We start from the raw sequence: 19,886 nt of genomic DNA on the forward strand, positions 1-19,886 counted from the left end.
AAACCTTTCAGACAACGTTGTAAGCCTATCCTAGGAGATTGGATATACATACAGAGAATTATTTATTTGTTTATTTATTCATATTTAGAAATACAGCCTGGAACAGGGCCTTTGAATCACTCCTGTCAGCAAACTCCAATTTAACCCTAACCTCAGCACCAAACAATTTACAATGACCAATGGACCTACTAACCAATATGTCTCTGGACTGTGGGACCTGGAGAAAACTCAAGCATTCCATGGGCGGGGACAAATGATACCAGTATTGAACTCAGAACTCTGAGCTGCGATAGTGCGGCGCTAACCTCTACGCTACAGTGGCACCTACGCTGAGACTCAATTTATGGTTAACTTCTGTCATTCATAAATCCTGATGTCTCTATTATGCCTTAACAATGAATGCTTAAAAGGGGCGGCTTGGTAGCACAGTGGTCGGCACAACGCTTTACGGTACAGGCTACCCAGGTTCAATTCCCACTGCTGCCTGTAAGGAGTTTGGAGTTCGATCCCCGGCACCCTCTGTAAGGAGTCTCTGTACATCCTCTCTGTAGAATGTGCAGGTTTTCTCTGGGTCTTCTGGTTTCCTCCCACAGTCCAAAGACATACTGGTTAGAAGGTTAACTAGTCGATGTAAATTGTCCCGTGATTAAGTTAGGGTCAAATCGGAGTTGTGGGGAGGGGGCTGGGGTGGGGATGGGGTAGCTGGGTGATGCTGCTCAGAGGAATGGAAGGGCCTATTCCACACTGTATCTTGAAATAAATAAATAAACAAATACTCAGAGGGACCTGTGTTCACAGACATGAGCTGTTTTTCAGATCAGACCTCATTTGTTGTATAAAAGATCCCAGGCTGTTTGTCTGTTTGTCTTTGGCAAATAACCTTGTTGCTGTTTGTAAAGTGATGTCTGCGTACAAATTTGCAGCTACATTCTCTGCATCGTAGCATTGGCTGTACTTCAAATGTCCTCTATTTATGTAGGTAAAAATGGCACTGCATTGAAGAAAGCCTTGCAGTCTACAAGCTATGAGGAAATCACAGGATTATAACTGTTAGCATGGTGCAATTACAACTTAGGGCATCGGAGTTTAATCCTGGCATCTTCTGTCAAGAGTCTGTACGTTCTCCCTGTGGACTGCATGGGTTTCCTCTGGGCGCTGCAGTTTCCTTTCACAGTCCATAGACGTACCGGTTGGTAAGCAAATTGGTGGTTGTAAACTGCCTCCTGGTTAGGCCAGTATTAAATCAATGGATCGCGGGCAGCATGGCTAGAAGGGCCGGAGGGCCTATAGGGGCACTGTATCTCTAAATAAAAAATAAATAACTAAATAAGAGATTTGAACTCTTAAGAGATAAGATAAGAGATGTGGATAGACTGGCAAAGGATGCAGAGACAGATCCGTTGCAGACGTAGAATGTACACCATAGAACAGTATGATACAGCGTGGGCCCACTGTGTCGCACTGACTAATGTAAACCTCCTTCCATGGTCAATCTTACCCTGCCCTCCTACGCAACCCATAATGCTCCATTTTTCTTGTATCCGCGTGTTTGTCCACGAGGGCAGCACAGAAGGGTAGCATGGTAGGGTGGTGGTCAGTATAACACTTTGCAATGCCCGTGACTGGGTTGAAGTCCCATTGCTGTCTGTAAGACGTTTGTATGTTCTCCATGACCAGATGGGTTTCCTCCGGGTGCTCCAGTTTCCTCCCACCTTCCAAAGGGATACGGGCTCGGGTTCATAAGATGTGGGTATGCTATGTTGGTGCAGGAACCAAGACAACACTAATGAGCTGCCTCCAGCACATTCTTAGACAGTTGATACAAACGATGCCTTTCATTGTATGTTTCGATGCACATGTAATGAATAAAGCTGCTTTTAAAAAATATTTAAAAATGTCCCAATTGTAGTAGCTTCTACCACCACAGTGTGCTCTAGGCATCCACCATTCTCTGTGTAAAATAACTCCTTCTAAATTCTCCCTTGAACTTTCCTCCCTTCACTTTAAGCAAATGCCCTCTGGTATTGGCCATTTGCTGCCCTGGGAGAAAGGTGTGACTGTCCTCGCTGTCTATGTATCTCATAATTGTACACACCTCTCATCCAAAGAGAAAAACTCTGCCTCACTCAACCTTTCGTAGGAAGACATCATCTCTGATCCTGGCAGGACACAAGATTCCCGTGGCCAAGAAGGCTGCAGAGTTCACCATCAGCGCTCCAGCAATATCTTCCCTTGTTTTCCATAGTAACCCGGGGTATGCCCTGTCTGGCCACAAAGAATTACCTTTCCCAGAGTTATTCAGTAGATCCAACACTACCTCTTCCTTAATCTCAGTCTGCTCCAGGACATTCGCCTGATTGAAACAGCAATCAGATTCATCAATATCCGTCTCCCTGGTGAGTACAGAAACACAGTATCCATTATAAACTCATTAAAACCTCCCCTACCTCTGAGCACCTTCCCTTCTTTATCCCCAAGCATTCCAACCCTCATATTAGTCATCCTCCTGCTCTGTTTGTACATTGGAACAGTAGGGAGGTTTCAGTAACCCTGCCTGGCAAGGACGTCTCATGTCCCATTCTAACTTTCCCAAGTCCTTTCTTAAGCTCCGTCCAGGATGGATGTGTAGTGGAAAGTATATTAACTGGCTGCATTATGGCCTGGTGTGGGAATACCAATGCTTTTGAGTGGAAAATCCCACAAAAGGTAGTGGATTTGGCCCAGTATGTCACTGGTAAAGCCCTCCCAACCACTGAGCACATCTACATGCAACACTGTCATCGGAAAGCAGCCGTCCACCATCAGAGGTCCTGACCACCCAGGCCGTGCTCTTTTCTCACTGTTGCCATCAGGTAGAAGGTACAAGACCTCAGGACTCGAACCACCAGGTTCAAGAACAGTTCCCACCCTTCAACCATCAGGCTGTTGAACAAAAGAGGATAACTGCACTCATCTGTTGAGGTGTTCCCACAACCAATGATCTCACTTTAAGGACTCTTTTGTGACGAGGATGGTTTGGACCCAAATACTGGAGGATCTGAAGCAAGGATTGAGATGCGGTTTCGAGAGCTGAGCATAGACAGATGCTAGCCAATATTACTAGTAGGCTTGCAATTGAACACTGAATCCCAGTTCAGTGGTTTTTAAATACTCAATTCCTGGTGCAAAAAACATGATTGGCAATTAGCAGGACCATCCTGATCCCTTAAAGGGACCATGCCAGCTATCCATACTCAGAGAGAGAGAAGCTCTATAATCTGGGAAGCTGGCATGGTTGGGAGTGTCTTGTTACAGGACCCCCTCTCCTGCTGCCACTTTTGACGGCCCTGGCTGCTCAGGGAGCCAGTGATGATAGTCGTGGATGAGAGCTGGATCCAAGATGTCTCTTTCGGGAATCCAGCACCTCTCTTCGGGTCTGAATCCTTGTCAGCCCACTGGGTATTGCTGAACACCCCGAACGGTATGTGAGTCCAAAAGTCTTCTTAGCATGGAGACCTGTTCCCCATTGATAAATCTGGGTGGTGATGGGACTGATGGTGGGGGGAGGGGGCGGGGGGGGGGGCTAAGGGGCTGGGGCAGAGTGATTTTAATTTAGAGATGTGGAAGGTGGGACTGAATTTTAGTGTCCTGGGGAGCTTCAATGTTTAAGCTATTGGGCTTACTTTCCTCAGGATTCTGAAGGGTCCAATGAACTTGGATGCCAGCTTTCCAGACTCCACCCAGAGAGGCAAACCACGAGTGGATAGGCAGACCTGTTGTCTCTGTCTTCTCCTTCAGTTCGCCTTGGTTTCTGCCTCCTGGGTAGAGGCCAGCAAAATCTCTCTTGTCCATCTCCATTCTTGCTTGCAGCATCAGATGAGATCTTCGTCTGCAGGGACCCCAACCTCAGTCTCCTGTTCTAGAAAGAGAGGATAAGGATAACTAAAATGGTACTTTAACAACGACATCCCATGCGCCAGATGCTGTAAGGTGTTGTGGGTGACCTCCGCACACATCGAATGGTCACACCACTCATCAGGTCTTTCCGAGGCCAGGCGCCTTGGGGTATGTACTAAATCTTGGTTGCTCTGCTCCACCTGGTTAAAACCCAAAGGAAAGACTTGTTGCCCCTGTCAGCTTGCAGAACACCCTCCAAAAATGTGATGCGAATGGTGGGCCATGATCCAAGACAATGTCCACTGGGAATTCATGGATCTTGAAGACCTAATCCAGGACAATTTTGGCCATCTCCACTGTGGATGGTACTTCTCCAAGCCAATCAACTTGCAGGCTTTCAAAAACTGATGGACGATTACCATGATGACAGTCTTTCCCTTGGATGGCAAAAGGCCCGTGACAAAATCCATGGAGATGTGTGCCCATGGTCTGTCCAGAACAGATAGAGGAGCCCTTGAGGTCATGTACAGGTATCCTTGTTCCGGGTGCATGCCTGAACTTACTGCCAAACCTCCTTTGTCATTCCAGACCATCAATGCCTCCTCTTGATAAACTCGAGGGTCACTGGGTGAACAGTCGTTCTCGATGAGTGTCCCCATTGGAGTCCCTGGGACTGGACAGAAGTTGCGATGAACAGTTGACCCGGAGGACCATTCTGAAGAATCTCCCTTTGTGCTTGGGCCTTGCAAACAAGGGTGTCACTTTCCTGATGAATTAGAATTATCACCTTGGCTTGAGGCAAAGTAGTGGTAGGGTAGCTCTTCTCATCAAAATGTTTATAAGATTATGAGGGGCGTAGGTAGACAGTTATTCAGGGTTGAAATGTCTAATACTAGAGGGCATATATTTAAGATGAGAGGGGGTAAGTTCAAAGGAAATGTTCTTAGCAGGATTTTTACACAGCGAGTAGTGGATGCCTGGAGACATGATGAGGCAAATACTGTAGTGGTGTTCAAAAGGCTTTTTGAGTGGCACGTGAATGTGCTGGAAATGGAAGCATATGAACATTGTGTAGGCAGATGGAATTAGTTCATTTGGCAATTCGATTACTAATTTAATCAGTTTAATCAGTCTGCTGTTATGTTCTCAGCCCACTGCTTTTACACTGCTGACTCACAAGTGCACGGCCAGATTCAGCTCAAACTGCATCACCAAGTTTGCTGATGATGCTGCAGTAGTTTGGCCTCATCAGCACCAGAGATGACTCGACAGACAGAGATGTGGCAGACAGCCTTGTCAAATGGTGTGAGTTTTAATGTGGAAAGGGCAGAAGAGATGATTGAGGACTTCAGGATGGCAGAGGTCGCCCACTCTCCATTGCACAATAATGGCTCTGTCGTAGAGAGAATGAACACAGCAAAGGCCCCTGGTGTGCACGTAATGGACCCATAGCATCTCCTGACTAGTCAAGAAGGCATAGCAGCATATACATTTTCTGAGGAGACTGAGGCATACAAGGCTCCCCGTCCCCATCCTAACAGCTTTCTACAGGAGCACCATCGAGAGTGTCCTGTCTGGCTGCATCATTGTGTGGTTTGGAGGCTGCAAGGCATCGGACCACAAGACCCTTCAGAGGACAGTAAAAACCACTGAGAAGGTCATCAGGGTCTCCTTTAGTCCCATTTGTGACATTTACTGGGAGCATTGCAACAAAGCATTGTTGAGGATCCCTACAACCCATCCCACAATCTCTTTGACCCCCTACCATCAGGCAGGAGATACAGGAGCATCAGGACTAGGACAGACAAACTGTGTAACAGCTTCTTCCCTCAGACTGTGAGACTAATGAGCACCCTCCACCACCACGGTCTTATCACTAGGATACCGAGCTGTTTACTGTTTACCCATGTTACACTTGACTACATACATTTGAAATATGTTTTGTTTACTTATTTATAGTATAATATTTTGGTTATGTACAGTGTGTGATATATGTTTTGTGGGTGAGCTGCAATCTGGAGGAACGGTGTTTTGTTTGTACGTATGTACAGTCAGCTGATACTAAACTTGATCTTTAACTTGATCTTCAACTTGAACTTTGGCACAAGATTCTGGACTGAAGGAGTTGTTCTTATGCTGCACTCTGTTTTATCTGGAAGAGCTGCCCAGTTCTCTTCTAAAGGTAAAAACTGTAAAACAAAATAAACTCCAAAATAATTACTTATTTATTGAGAATAGACCTTTCCAGCCCTTTGAGCCCCACCACCCAGTAACTTCCAATCTCCTCCGTTGAGATCGTTAAGAGCACCAAATTTCTTGGTGTTCACCTGGCGGAGAATCTCATCGGGTCCCTCAACACCAGCTCCATAGCAAAGAAAGCGCAGCAACGTCTCTACTTTCGGCGAAGGCTGAGAAAAGTCCATCTTCTATCCCCATCCTCACCACATTCTACAGAGGATTTATCGAGAGCATCTCGAGCAGCTGCATCACTGCCTGGTTCGGGACTTACATCGGCTCAGTTCGCAAGACTCTGCAGCAGATAGTGAGGTCAGCTGAGGAGATCATCAGGTCTCTCTTCCCGCCATTACAGACATTTACACCACACGCTGCACCTGCAAAGTTAACAGTATTGTGAAGGACCCCATGCACCCCTCATACAAACTCTTCACCCTCCTGCCATCTGACAAAAGGTACCGAAGCATTCGGGCTTTCACGACCAGACTGTGCAACAGTTTCTTCCCCCAAGCCATCAGATTCCTCAATACCCAGAGACTAGACTATAATACATCATTTATTATAATATTGAAATTTGTCCTCTACTGTGCTTATTGTCTTGTTTATTAATTATTAATTAATTATTTATTGTACTGCCCTGCACTGTTTTGTGCACTTTATGTAGTCCTGTGTAGGTTTGTAGTCTAGTGTAGTTTTTATGTTGTTTTACGTAGTCTAGTGTAGCCTTGAGCTGTCTCACATACTCTAGTGTAGTTTTGTGTTGTTTCATGTAGCACCATGGTCCTGGAGTAATGTTGTTTTGTTTTTGCTGTGTACTGTACCAGCAGTTTATGGTCGAAATGACAATAAAAAGCGACTTGACTTGACTTTAACCCTAGCCTAATCATGGGACAATTTACAATGACCAATTAACCAACTAACCGGTACATCTTTGGACAGTGGAAGGAAACTGGAGCACCTGGAGGAAACCCACACATTCCTGTACAGACTCATTACATCAGAATTGAACTCCGATCTCTGACACCCCGAGCTGTAATAGTGTCACGCGAACCACTACGCTATCATAGCGCTCCGTCTCCCTCTTGACTCGAAAGGATCTCAGCATTTCTTCATTGTTGCTGGGTGGGAATCCTGTTAGTCCCGTCCTAGCAGTATCGTGGGATGACCGAGAGATGAAAGGATGCAACGGTTGAAGAAGGTGCCTTACCTTCTCAAAGGAAGCCAGATGTGATGAGCATTCAACACTGGCTTTGGCTTCAACAGGTCATCATCATCATTATGTGCCATGCCATATAACGTGGGGAATCATGATCTCATGATTATGATTGTTTTTGACAAATTTTTCTCCAAAATTGGTTTGCCTTTACCTTCTTCTGGACAGTGTCTTTGCAAGACTGGTAACTCTAGCCATTATCAATACTCATCAGAGATTGTCTGTCTGACATCAGAGGTTGCATAACCAGGACTTGTGATATGCACCAGATGCTCACATGACCATCCACCACCTGTGCCCAAGGCTTCATGTGACCCTGATTGGGTGGGGGGGAGGTTAAGCAGGTGCTACACCTTGCCCAAGGGTGACCTGCAGGCTAGCGGAGGGAAGGAATGCCTTACACCTCCTTTGGTAGAGACATATCTCCGCCACCTTCTTCAACAGGTAAACTTGATAAGTAAAAAATTATTATAAAGTGTCACCATTTAAAAAGTTTGCATAAATAAAGAATTCAGCATGAGGGTGGAAAATGTGCAGGGCCTCAGAAGAAATAATCAAGGAAGAAGATAGCATCTGCAACAATGCTACCATAGACATTGTCCTCAAAATGGGTTGTAGTGCAAATCCTTTCTCTTTTTATTTCAGGTGTAGTTCTACTACTGTTGGAGACTGTTACTTCCGTTCTGGTGGCGTGACCTGGTGCTTTGCTGTCTGTCTCTGACAGGGTTCCATGAGGCTGTGAGCAAAGTGGAAGCAAAGTGAGCATGGAAGCCAGTAGGCCTGGAGACAAGACATGAGCGGATGACCAACTACATCTCCCATCAACCTCGCTGATTAAAGTACCAAGGAAGATTGAAATCATCAAGGTGATTGAGGAGGGCGAGCGGCGGTCAGTACCGTCTACTAGCCTCTCGCTGGTTGCTGCCGGAGGAAGGAATTTGTGTGAGACGGTCTCTTTCTCCTCCTGAGGGAAGGTCCTTGTGTTCAAATGATCATGTTCTCGCTTGATGCTGACAGAGGATGCTGCCAGAGCAAGGTTTAATTAATGTGGTTTGTGGATTGTGAACTCTAGTTTATGTATGATGTGTTTCTCATTTTTCTGGTCACTCCTATTTTTATGGCTAGTTTGGGCATTTTCAAATCAGGTGGCCTACAGATAACAGTCACTGAGCTGAACTGATTATGCCTTTTGATTATGCATTTTATATTCTGTGTTTTTGTTTTTTTTGTTATCATTTGTGCAATTTGCTTTTTTCGTGCGTGGGACGGGGGTGATTTGTTTTTCTTTGAACAGATTCCATAGTTCTTCTTTGTTTCATGGCTGTCTGTGGGAATACAGATCTCGGGGTTATATACAGCATGCATTCTTTGATAATAAATGTACTTTGGTCTTTGATCTTTGAACTGAAATAGTGAGAATACAAATTGCGGGGTTGAATACTGCATGCATTCTTTGAGAATAAATGTACTTTGGTCTTTGATCTTTGAACTGAAATTAGCTAGACAGTTTTTACAGATGTATAGGAATGCTGAATTGAGTGGCTTTCTTCTGAGCTGAACCAAATCTAACTATATGAACCTTGTACATTCACTGGTGACTGTATTTGAAATATACTTCTGATGCAGAGAATGCAGCTTCCAATTTGTGCAGAACAAGCGTTTTGCAAACAACAATGAAAGAACAATAAGACAATTCGTCAGAGTGATGATGGACGAGCAGCCTGGGATCTTTTACACTAGGCTGATACAAGAAATGATACAAGGTATAATGTTTGATTTGAATACGGGAGCATGTCCTGCCTGTACACCTCTCCACCAGTAATGGTGAGTCAGTACTGAAATCTCAGGAGCATGAATCAGAATGCAACGACCTTTCACGGAGACAGATGTTTTTCACTGCAGTCCCTTCTTTGGCAGACGGCCATTTTGCCTGGGTCCATAAAGGTTCACAAGGCAGGTGCACATGCAAAAGGAATTGAACAAAGTACATGAGTGATGCGAGAGGACAAAGTACGTGGAGTTGCTGTGATCCTGATTGAAGGCTGTGAAAAGAGGGCGTAACTGTCATTCTTTTGATTTGTGGCCTTATCCAACTTACTTCTATGTTAAATCAGCCTGTCCGCCCTAAACAGGCCTTAAAAGTTACATGACTGAGTATTGCATATGTGTACTTAGGGCACATCTCTCTGCTCTTATTGGTGACCCATTTTATTTTAGAATATCAGAGACGGCAGATATGCAACTATGAGGTATTTGGGTCTTGAATCTCAATCTAAAATTCCTTCTCCACAATAAAACAGGATTCATATTTTCTTGAACTCCTTGTTTCTAAGCCTCCCTCACAGGAGGAGAAAGTTTCAGGCGGGATGTTTTGTGCTATTACCAAGTCTCATGGGATGAGGCAGTGGAGAGGAATGACTTCTTAATAAATTGCCAGCTGATATTAGCTGCCATTCAGCTAAGCATAGTAAAGTTAAAAATTCTAAGTACATTTATTATCTAAATATATATACGTCACCATAGACAACCTTGAGATTCATTTTCTTACAGGGGTACTCAATAAATCCATGGAATAATAACTATATTAGAATCAATGAAAGACTACACCAATCTGGGTGTTCAACCAGAGTGCAAAGAACAACAAACTACAAATACAAAAGAAAGAAATAACAATGATAAATAAACAAGCAAAAAATATTCAGAGCATGAGATGAAGAGTCCTTGAAAGTGAGTCCATAGATTGTGGGAATATTTAATGATGGGGCGAGTGAAGTTATCCCCTTTGGTTGAAGAGCCTGATTGTTGATGGTTAATAATTGTACGAGCCTGGTGATGTGGGTCCTGAGGCTCCCGTACCTTCCTCGTGATTGCGGCAGTGAGAAGAGGGCATGGCCTGGGTAGTGAGGGTCCCTCATGACAGATGCTACTTTCTTACTTTTAGTAGGTAGCACTATTGCATCATTAGGAGTTTGATAAGATTTGATATATCGGGTATGCAGGAGCTTGGGGGGGGGGGGAATGGTGAGCCCACTGCACAGGATTGAAATAAGCTGCAAAAAGTTATGAACTCAGTCAGCTCCATCATGGGCACTAGTCTCCCCAGCATCCAGAGCATCTTCAAGGAGTGATGCCTTAAAAAGGGGGCATCTATCATTAAGGACCCCTATCAGTCAGGACATGCCCTCTTCTCATTGAGGAAGGAAGTACAGGAGCCTGAAGACACACACTCAGCGATTCAGGGACAGCTTCTTCCCCTCTGCCATTAGGGAGGGGGTACAGGAGCCTGAAGACACACACTCTATGATTCAGGAATAGCTTCTTCCCCTCTACCATCAGGGAGGAGGTACAGGAGCCTGAAGACACACACTCTATGATTCAGGAATAGCTTCTTCCCCTCTACCATCAGGGAGGGGGTACAGGAGCCTGAAGACACACACTCAACGATTCAGGAACAGATTTTTCCCCTCTGCCATCAGGGAGGAGGTACAGGAGCCTGAAGACACACACTCAGCGATTCAGGAACAGCTTCTTCCCCTCTACCATCAGGGAGGAGGTACAGGAGACTGAAGACACACACTCAATGATTCAGGAACAGATTCTTCCCCTCTGCCATCAGGGAGGAGGTACAGGAGCCTGAAGACACACATTGTATGATTCAGGAACAGCTTCTTCCCCTCTACCATCAGGGAGGGGGTACAGGAGCCTGAAGACACACACTCAATGATTCAGGAACAGATTCTTCCCCTCTGCCATCAGGGAGGAGGTACAGGAGCCTGAAGACACACATTGTATGATTCAGGAATAGCTTCTTCTCCTCTGCCAACCAATTTGTGAGTGAGGATTGAACCCATAAACACTGCCTCACTACTTTTTAAAATCTCTTTTTGCACGAATCTGGCCATCTCCCTTGCACGCTCTGCATCTGTGCCTGGGTTGAGTGTCGAGCTAGCAACTCGACCTTGTAAAAAGAAACCTGGCGAGGGATGGGCTCCGTGAGGTTTCAGATGCCCGAGATGAGCAATCACCAAAAAGATTGGTGCAAAAAGCTTGTCATGACGGCGCCCCGACGACTCCACCGGGAGTTAAGGGCGTGTGCACGCGCGCGCACACACACACACACACACACACACACACACACACACACACACACACACACACACACACACACACACACACACACACACACACACACACACACACACACACACTCTTACTGAAATTTATAGTTTCTATTATGTATTGCAATGTACTGCTGCTGCATATCAACAAATTTCATGATACATGCCGGTGATATTAAACCTGATTCTGATTCCAATTCTCCTGGAACTCCTACTGTTCCATCCCCAGCTTTCTCTTCCTCTCCAATGTCTGAATCCATTTTTAATCAGGCTTACGTTCCTGCTAGAATACTTCAGTTTCTCAGTCTCTTTTGTTGATCTGTCCTCCAGTAGTCAAATTGAACCACTGTTCCTTCTAAACTGAATGGGTGCCTGTCCGCGCAGTAACGGAAATGCTGCCGTGCACGTAGCCTTTGTTGCCGCACAGCGGGAATTGGATGCAGCTAGAAAAAGTTCACAAAACACGGAAGATTTTCTTTGTTGTTCTGTATTTCATTATACCCTTCAATTACCAAATAAAAGTATCTGATTTTCCGATTTTCCTTCCCAATATTCATAATATGCATGTTGCCAAAAAAAAAGCAATTAAAATGCCGCACAGTTTTCAGGCCATGTAAAATTTCCTGTCCAGAGTGACGATTGGTCTGTGCAGCTGTTAAAAAAAAAATTAGAGGGGATGTTGTCCTGAACTGCTGTCTTCAAGATGAACAATGCACACACAATTTGCTGCAGGAACTCAGCAGGTCAGGCTGCAGCTGTAAAATGAATAAACAGTTGAATTTCAGGCCGAGACCCTTCATCAGGATTTTCAGATGGTTGGTCACTCTATTTGTTCTCCAGTACTTCTCCACCCTTGTCCTGGTTCCAGTCACCTAATTCCATTCTGATCTGTCCAATCATAACTTGATAAATGGCCACAAAGACTTCTCTTATCATTACTGCACCATTATCTAAGTCAAAATGTTGTTCTGTGGTAACACAATCGTTAAATAGAACATCAGCTTCCAAATCTTTGAAATACCAAGTCTACCTACCAGTTGACAATGTCAGTATTTTTAGTTTGGCAGACTGCTTGTCTGATCTGCTTCATGGAATGAACAGAAATTTTCTCCAATATAAAGAAAATCAAAGTTATTGTTTTTGGTTATAACTGTCAATTCCTTACCCCTTGACATTAGATGCCTCTTTCTTGCTGGTCAATATCTGAGACTGAATCAGAGATACAAGAGATTTCTGCAGATGCTGGAGAACCAAAACAACACACACAAAATGCCGGAGGGACTCGGCAGGTCAGGCAGTCTCTACGGACATGAATAAACAGACACCATTTTGTGCTGAGACCCTTCATCAAGACTCGGATTGTTTCCAGCTTTGGTGTCAATTTTCCTGTCCTGTTGTGTGTTTCGATCATAGTTGAGAAGATCTTATTTTGACTGCTTACTCCCATTTCCGAAATGTCACCCAATTCTGTGCCAGCTCAGCTCATTTGCCTTTGAATTGCTCACCCGTTTGGTTGTCTCTGGACTTCACTATTCCAAAGTATTTTAGACTTCCTCATTCTACCCTTCAGAAACTTGGTAGCATTATTGTTAAGCTACTCAATTAATGAACTACTCACCTAGAAATAACAGCATAGAAGGACAGTATAAAACAGGCTAATGTGCTGGAACATATTGATGTTAAGAAAAAGGATGTGCCTTCATATAAAAAATATTGATAGAAAAGTCCTTGGTGCTGGATGGGATATATTATAGGAAGTGACAGAATGGATTGCTTCACCTTTGGCTATGACCTTTGAAGTCCCATTAGCCACAGGAGTAGTGCCCAAAGACTAGAAGGTAGCAAATGTTATTCCTTCGATAATTCCAGGAGTTTGAGGCCAGTGAGTCTTACATCAGTCATGGTCAAACTATTGGGGAGGATACATGAGCATTTGCAGAAGCTTAGTCTGATTAAGGATAATTGGAATGGCTTTCTGAAGGGCAGGTTGTGCTTCACAAGCCTTTTTGAGTTCTTTGAGGAAGTGACAAAACAAATTGATGAAGGTAGAGGCGTGGATACAGTGTATATAGATTTCTGTAAAGCATCTGACAATATTTTCCATGGTAGGCTTGTTCAGAAAGTCATGAGTCATGGGATATAGGGAAACTTGCTAATTCAGGATTCTACCCACAGAAGGCAGAGGGTGGTTATAGATGAGCCATATTCTGCCTAGAGGTCGGCGACCAGTGGTGTTCTGTGGTGATCTGTTCTGGGACCCCTGCTCTTTTTGAATTTTATTCTGTAAATGACTTGGATGTGGAAATTGAAAGGTGGAAATTTATGTTGTTGTGTCTTTATTGTCATTGGGTAAAATCCAGCAATTCTCTGTCAAAGGGTGTCGTGGGAGTAAACTACAGCAGTTCAAGAAATGTGAGCAAGGATGGGGAATAAAATCCCTCTCCCCTACTCATTACCTCCATAAAGTTTGTAGAGCATTATTGCCAGAATATTGACATCCCTTTAAGACATCAGCAGATGACCTCAGACCATTTCTCTTTACAAAGACAAGAAAGTCTGCACATCCTGGAAATCAAGCAATACACACAAAATGCTGGAGGAACTCAGCAGGCCAGGCAGCATCAATGGAAAAGAGTAAGTGGTTGACATTTCGGTCCAAAACCCTTCATCAAAACTGATGAAGAGTACTGATGAAGGGCCTCGACCAGGAATGTCGACTATTTACTTTTTTCAATAAACGCTGCCTGGCCTACTGAGTCCCTCCAACATTCCCTGAGTGTGTTGCTCTCTTCTTTACATATTCTGCTATCATCCATAATGATAGTTATTGTGGCAGCAGCTGTGTAACTAGTTCAAAAATAGATTATGGCTGTTTAACTGTATGTACCTAAAATAATTACTTCTCAATAATCTTCATTTTGTCCCACTCAATGTATAAATAATATCCATGTTTAAAATTTTGGAACTTTACTAAATTCATATTTCTTAAAATGCTTTTTGAGAAAGGCTTTGTGATGCTGATTAAGTCAAGACAAATTTGTTGATTGTCAAAGCACAATTAAATTTTCCAGAAGAGAAAGTCTTTGCATTCATGTAACATCCTTCTTAACCTCTTTACCTCCTTTACAGCCAATAAAGTTCTATTGATGTCAATATTGGAGCATGGCCAATATGGGCATAACAAGTTCTTATAATGGGATACTTGGGTAAGTTTTCAGATGACATGAAGTTTGCTGATATTATAGATGGTGTAGAAGTTGTTATTAGTTAGAATGGGCCACTGATAGCATGCAGAGCTGGGTTGAGAAGTGGCAGATAGAGTTCAATCCTGAAAAATTTGAAGTGATACACCTTGGAAGGTCAGACTTGAAGGATTAATGACAGGATTAGTAGCAGTGCAAAGGAACAAAGGGATCTTGTTGTTCACATCTATACATCGCTCAGAGTTTCCATTCAAGTTTAAGAAGGCATGTGGTGTCTTGGCCTTCAATAGTCGGAGGATTGATTTCAACAGCTGTGAGGTAATGGCTCTAAAAAACTCTGCACAAAATGCTGGAGGAACTTAGCAGGCCAGGCAGTATCAAGGAAAAGAGTACAGTCAACATTTCTGACTGCCGAAGGGTTTTGGCCTGAAATATCTCTTTTCCTAGATGCTGCCTGGCCTGCTGAGTTCCTCCAGCACTTTATGTGTGTTGCTCAGATTTCCTGGCACCTGAAAGGACAAGGATAACAATAGAAAGAGGATGCTAACATGTCTGAGCTCCTTTCCGCTATGCCCCATTCTGACTTGGATTACAGTACTTACTGCCTGTTACACGGCTGGTGTTTAGGACACCAATGTAAATCCTCCATCTCTGGCGGTGTTCAGGGCCTCTTTCGTTGTGTCAGTAGCTTCCTCTCGGTTTTCACTACTGTCAGTCATGCAAATCCTGGGCGGAGACTCAGGAATACCGTCGCACTCAGATGTAGAAGGATTCTTCATCACTGTTCCTGTAACAGAAGTTTTTTTTTACCAGTCAGGGTTGTAGAATCCCTCACAGTTTATTTATTGCTTATTTATTTATTGAGATACAGCACAAAATAGGTCCTTCCAGCCCTTCTATCTGTACTGCCCAGCAACCCCCCAATTTAACCCTAGCCTAATCATGCCTAACGATATATATTGACCAATTAACCTTCTGTTGCAGTGTGAAAAAGTCACCAGAGAGATGCTGAAGCTAATGTTACAGAAGCATTTTATTTAACAAAATGAGACACTCTTAGAGGAAGAGGCCTCTTCAACCCAAAATTACATGACATTTTATATGCTAAAGATCAAAGGTAACAGCAGGACTATTCTATAGTGACAATGCATCTGCAATGCTTCCTTTGAATTACATATAATTTCACACCTCCTTCTTCGCATCCACACTCCAGACACCCAAAATGAATGTTAATCAGCTGTTTGGTTTTCAATTAGCTGGTGTCCACAGCACAGGGAACTATTGTCCAGGGCTGCAATTTAAATTTAAACCACATTCATGTCTAAAGATCAGTTGCTCAAGTTAATATTTACTATATACCCAAACTCTAGAATATGCATTAATTCTTCGAACTTTGGAATGTGGTAGTTAACCAGAGGACCTAGAGAAAACCCACATATTCCCAGGGGAGGATGTGCAAACTCCTTACAGGTGATGTAGAAATTGAACTCCAAAGTCCAATGCCCCAAACTGTATTAGCATCACGCTAACTATAGGTTCCCAGTTCAGTAAGAACTCTATAGTAAAACCTCCCTCTTAAGTAATTCTGACATTTTGCTGTTTATATCTTTAGCTGCATGGTCTATGTTGTACCTCTGCCCTACTACACCTGGATATTGAGACACAGAAGTAAACTGGATCAAACAATCAGTCAGAACATACTCCGAGTGCAAGTTTAATTCTATTCGTCTAATACAAGTATGAGGGAAGCAACCAAAAAAAGGTTGCAAAGGTGAGTGAGCCCATGTACAACTTGCCCTTTTCCCTGTAAATCCAACTGTTACTGCTCAAAACCGCAACATTGGGAGACCAATTGGAAAATTATCAGAGGAGGCTTGAAAAGTGTGTTTGCACTTCAGCTCCATAGACTTATATAGCTGTTATGACTCTTTATAATACAACTAATTGCACTTCAGAGGGAGGAGCATGAAATTAGGTCTGATCATCCCACCGTTGCCTCCAAGGGGACCACAACCTTGTCATGGTTTAGAGGCTTGCGTGCCTCAATGACCCAGAGAGCTAGGATGGCTGGAGTTAAGGCTTTAGGCGTTGGCTCTTGACAGAGTCACCCATGCCTAACAGGTCAAAGGGTAGAGGCCAGACTAAGAGTGGTCCACCGGTCTGCCAGAAGGTTAATTGGTCAATATATATCGTGCCATGATTAGGCTAGGGTTAAATTGGGGGGTTGCTGGGCAGTATAGGTAGAAGGGCTGGAAGGACCTATTTCGCACTGTATCTCAATAAATAAATAAACTGTGAAGACCATGTGTGGAACTGAGAATCGTGGGTTCAAAATAAAAGGCAGGTCTGAGAGAATGATGAAATTTTAGAATTCACTACCCGAGGAATCAGAATCAAAATCAGGGTTAATATCACCAGCATATGCTGTCAAGTTTGTTGTCTTTGTGGCAGCAGTACTTTGTAATAGATAATAATAGAGAAAAATAACAAATGTATATATATACACACACTTACTGCAATTCACAGTTTAGTGATTAGTGTAACACTATTACAGCTCGGGGCATTGGAGTTTGGCGTTCAGTTCTGATGTCATTCACAAGGAATTTGTATGTCCCCCTGTGGAATGTGTGGATTTTCTCTGGAGGGTCTGTTTTCCGCCCACAATCCAAAGTCGTACTGGCTGATAGGTTAATTGGTCACTGTAAATTATCCTGTGAAGAGGATAGCGGTGCGGCTCGAAGGGCTGGAAGGGCCTATATGAAAAAAATTAATTTTGGAGAAATTCTCCCCTTGCCATCCTTTGATTAATTAGCATTTTAATGAGCAATTTGCTCTTTGGTGGTCCTGATGGTATTGCCATGAGATAGTGGAAGCAGTTATGATAGCTTCATTCAAGAGGCTTATAGATAGGCACGTGTGTACAGAGAACGGCAGGATATCTATCTCATACATGCAGAGGGAGTTTAGTTTGGCATCATGCTCGGTACAGTCATTGTGGGCTGAAGGGCCTGTTCCTGTGCTGTATTGTTCCATTTTCCATGCTCTAACATAAGATTTTTTGCAGAGCATGCCCGGCCATCACTTGAAGAAAATCATCAAAGTGGTGTGAGGTGTGTGAGGCAGTAGCAGAACCGATGACCCTGTGTTTCTTGAGTTTGCCCCAACAATCAGTCCTAATCTGCCCACACACGACCTTGTGCATCTGTCGCAGGCTTTTGTAATTCACCAACTGCAGAACAACGAAAGCAAAAAGACTTTAGCTGAAAGTCAACGTAACTGTTTGCAAGGTCTTGCTTCTGTGTTTCTCTGATTTACGTCTGACAATTAGTTGTGAAGCACTTTGTGTGTTCAGGCGGATGTAAAACTGTTATTAAATTGAATGTGTTTTCTTTATGTTGATTGATTTCTCATCCAAAGCACTGGATTAAAATGTTGCTTCACATTTTTATTTGCTGTGGTTAATTTTGTTTTCACTTCAATGTTTTAACAGCAGCTTCATTGCTCAAAATGGTTTGTTCTGGCATCCCCAGATGGTTCAGTGTGTTCCTCAGACAGGCAGATCATTTCTTTTTTTTCACACAAGCCGTGAACAATTCTGTTGGCAGATCTTGGTCAGTAAGGATGATAATGGCCACTGCTCTTCACAATGACTCATCCCTGCTGAGGAACCACACTTGGAGTATCGTGAGAAGTTTTGGGCCCCTTATCTGAGAAAGGATGTGTTGGCATTGGAGAGGGCCCTTGAGGCTGAGATACATCCAAGGATGCACCAGGACCATCAGTGATGTGACCTGGGGTCATCGGGATCCTCGGGTCTTTCAACATCAGACACCGTCGCCCAGGGGACCCAAGCCTGGTTTGATCATGTCCTGGCTTGTGTCCCAGCAGCGTTGGTCCATGGGTCACACCTATTGATCGATAACCGTCTGGAGGCTCGCACAGCAGACTCTGTGATGGTCCTGCTGGGTCTTTTCTTTGCAGACCCCATAATACCAAGGAGAGAGTATGCTCTGCAGAGTGAGGAGCCAACGCAAGATCTACACCTCACCTCTATTGGCTCACATCGTGCCGTCACCCTTGTCTCAGCTCCTGGTATCTAGTCAAATGCTTCCCAAGGAACTGTCGGTCCTACCCTGGCCACCTGCTTCGATGTTTCTGCCAGAAGGACCATGTCAGGCCTCAGGGATGAAGATGCGATGAAGTCAGTGAACTTTAATTGCTTGCTAAGATCGATGTTCAGTTGCCAGTCGGACGCTGTGGTGAAAATGAACTGAGGAAGGAAAGTGTTAATGTATGAGGAGTGTTTCATGGCTCTACTCGCTGGAGTTTCGAAGAAAAGGAGGGGAGAGGAATCTCATTGAAACCTATTGAATATTGAACGGTTGATTGGACATGGCCAAAATGTTTCCTATATTGCAGGAGTCTAGAACCAGTGGGCCCATCCTCAGAATAGAAGGACTCCCCTTTACAACAGAGATGAGGAGGAATTTCGTTAGCCAGAGGGTGGTGAATCTGTGGAATTCATTGCCAGAGGTGGATGTTGAGGCCAGGTCATTGGGTATATTTAAGGTGGAGTTTGATAGGTTGATAGTAAGGGTGACAAAGGTTACACAGAGCAGGCAGGAGAATGGTGCTAAGGGGGATAATAAATGGTGGAGCACATGCAGTGGGCTTAATTTTGTTCCCATGTCCTGCCAAAGGGTCTCGGTCCAAAACGTCGACTGTATTTTTTTCCATAGTTGCTGCCTGGCCTGCTGAGTTCCTGCAGCCTTTTGTGTGTGTTGCTTGGATTTCCAGCATCTGCAGATTTTCTCCTGTCTGCTCCTTTGTCTTACAGTTTTATAATGTGCTTTAGTGCACTGCTGAAAAATCAAATAAAGCTGTGTGGAAAGGTTGCAAATCATCTGCTGACTCCTGGGCCAAAGGGCAAGCAATCTGCTCAGCTTTCTGTTTCTCGTCCTGGGCATCCTGCTAGATAGGTGTATTCACCGAGTGGAAACCAGATCAGACACTTCCAATTTGCCCATATATCACCCAATGAAACTGTCTGCCTATGTATCACCCAGTGGGTTCTCACCGCCATGAGTCAGGTGTTGGCATGTCTCTTTTACCTATGTGTCACCCAGTAGGTTCTCACCGCCATGAGTCAGACATGAATAATTGAATAATGAGAGATCTGACTGACATGTACAATAACAACCTGTATTGCTATACCACCTTTGGCAATAAACTGCCTCATGT

At 43.9% G+C, this 19,886-nt stretch overlaps 1 long non-coding RNA gene across 3 annotated transcripts in view; it reads left to right on the top strand.

Moving 5' to 3' along the window:
- LOC140719743 (uncharacterized) overlaps positions 1–19,886 on the top strand; it is a 157,355-nt gene that overhangs the window by 125,482 nt on the left and 11,987 nt on the right. The window contains exon 4 of one of the 3 annotated variants that reach the window (XR_012096993.1): positions 7,970–8,360. This is a non-coding gene — a long non-coding RNA (uncharacterized lncRNA). Of the gene's footprint in view, positions 1–7,969; positions 9,955–19,886 lie in introns of those variants that run through there. The other 2 variants (XR_012096991.1, XR_012096992.1) reach the window with 2 other exon arrangements.

This window comes from Hemitrygon akajei, chromosome 32 (assembly GCF_048418815.1).
Source record: "Hemitrygon akajei chromosome 32, sHemAka1.3, whole genome shotgun sequence".
NCBI lineage: Eukaryota > Metazoa > Chordata > Chondrichthyes > Myliobatiformes > Dasyatidae > Hemitrygon > Hemitrygon akajei.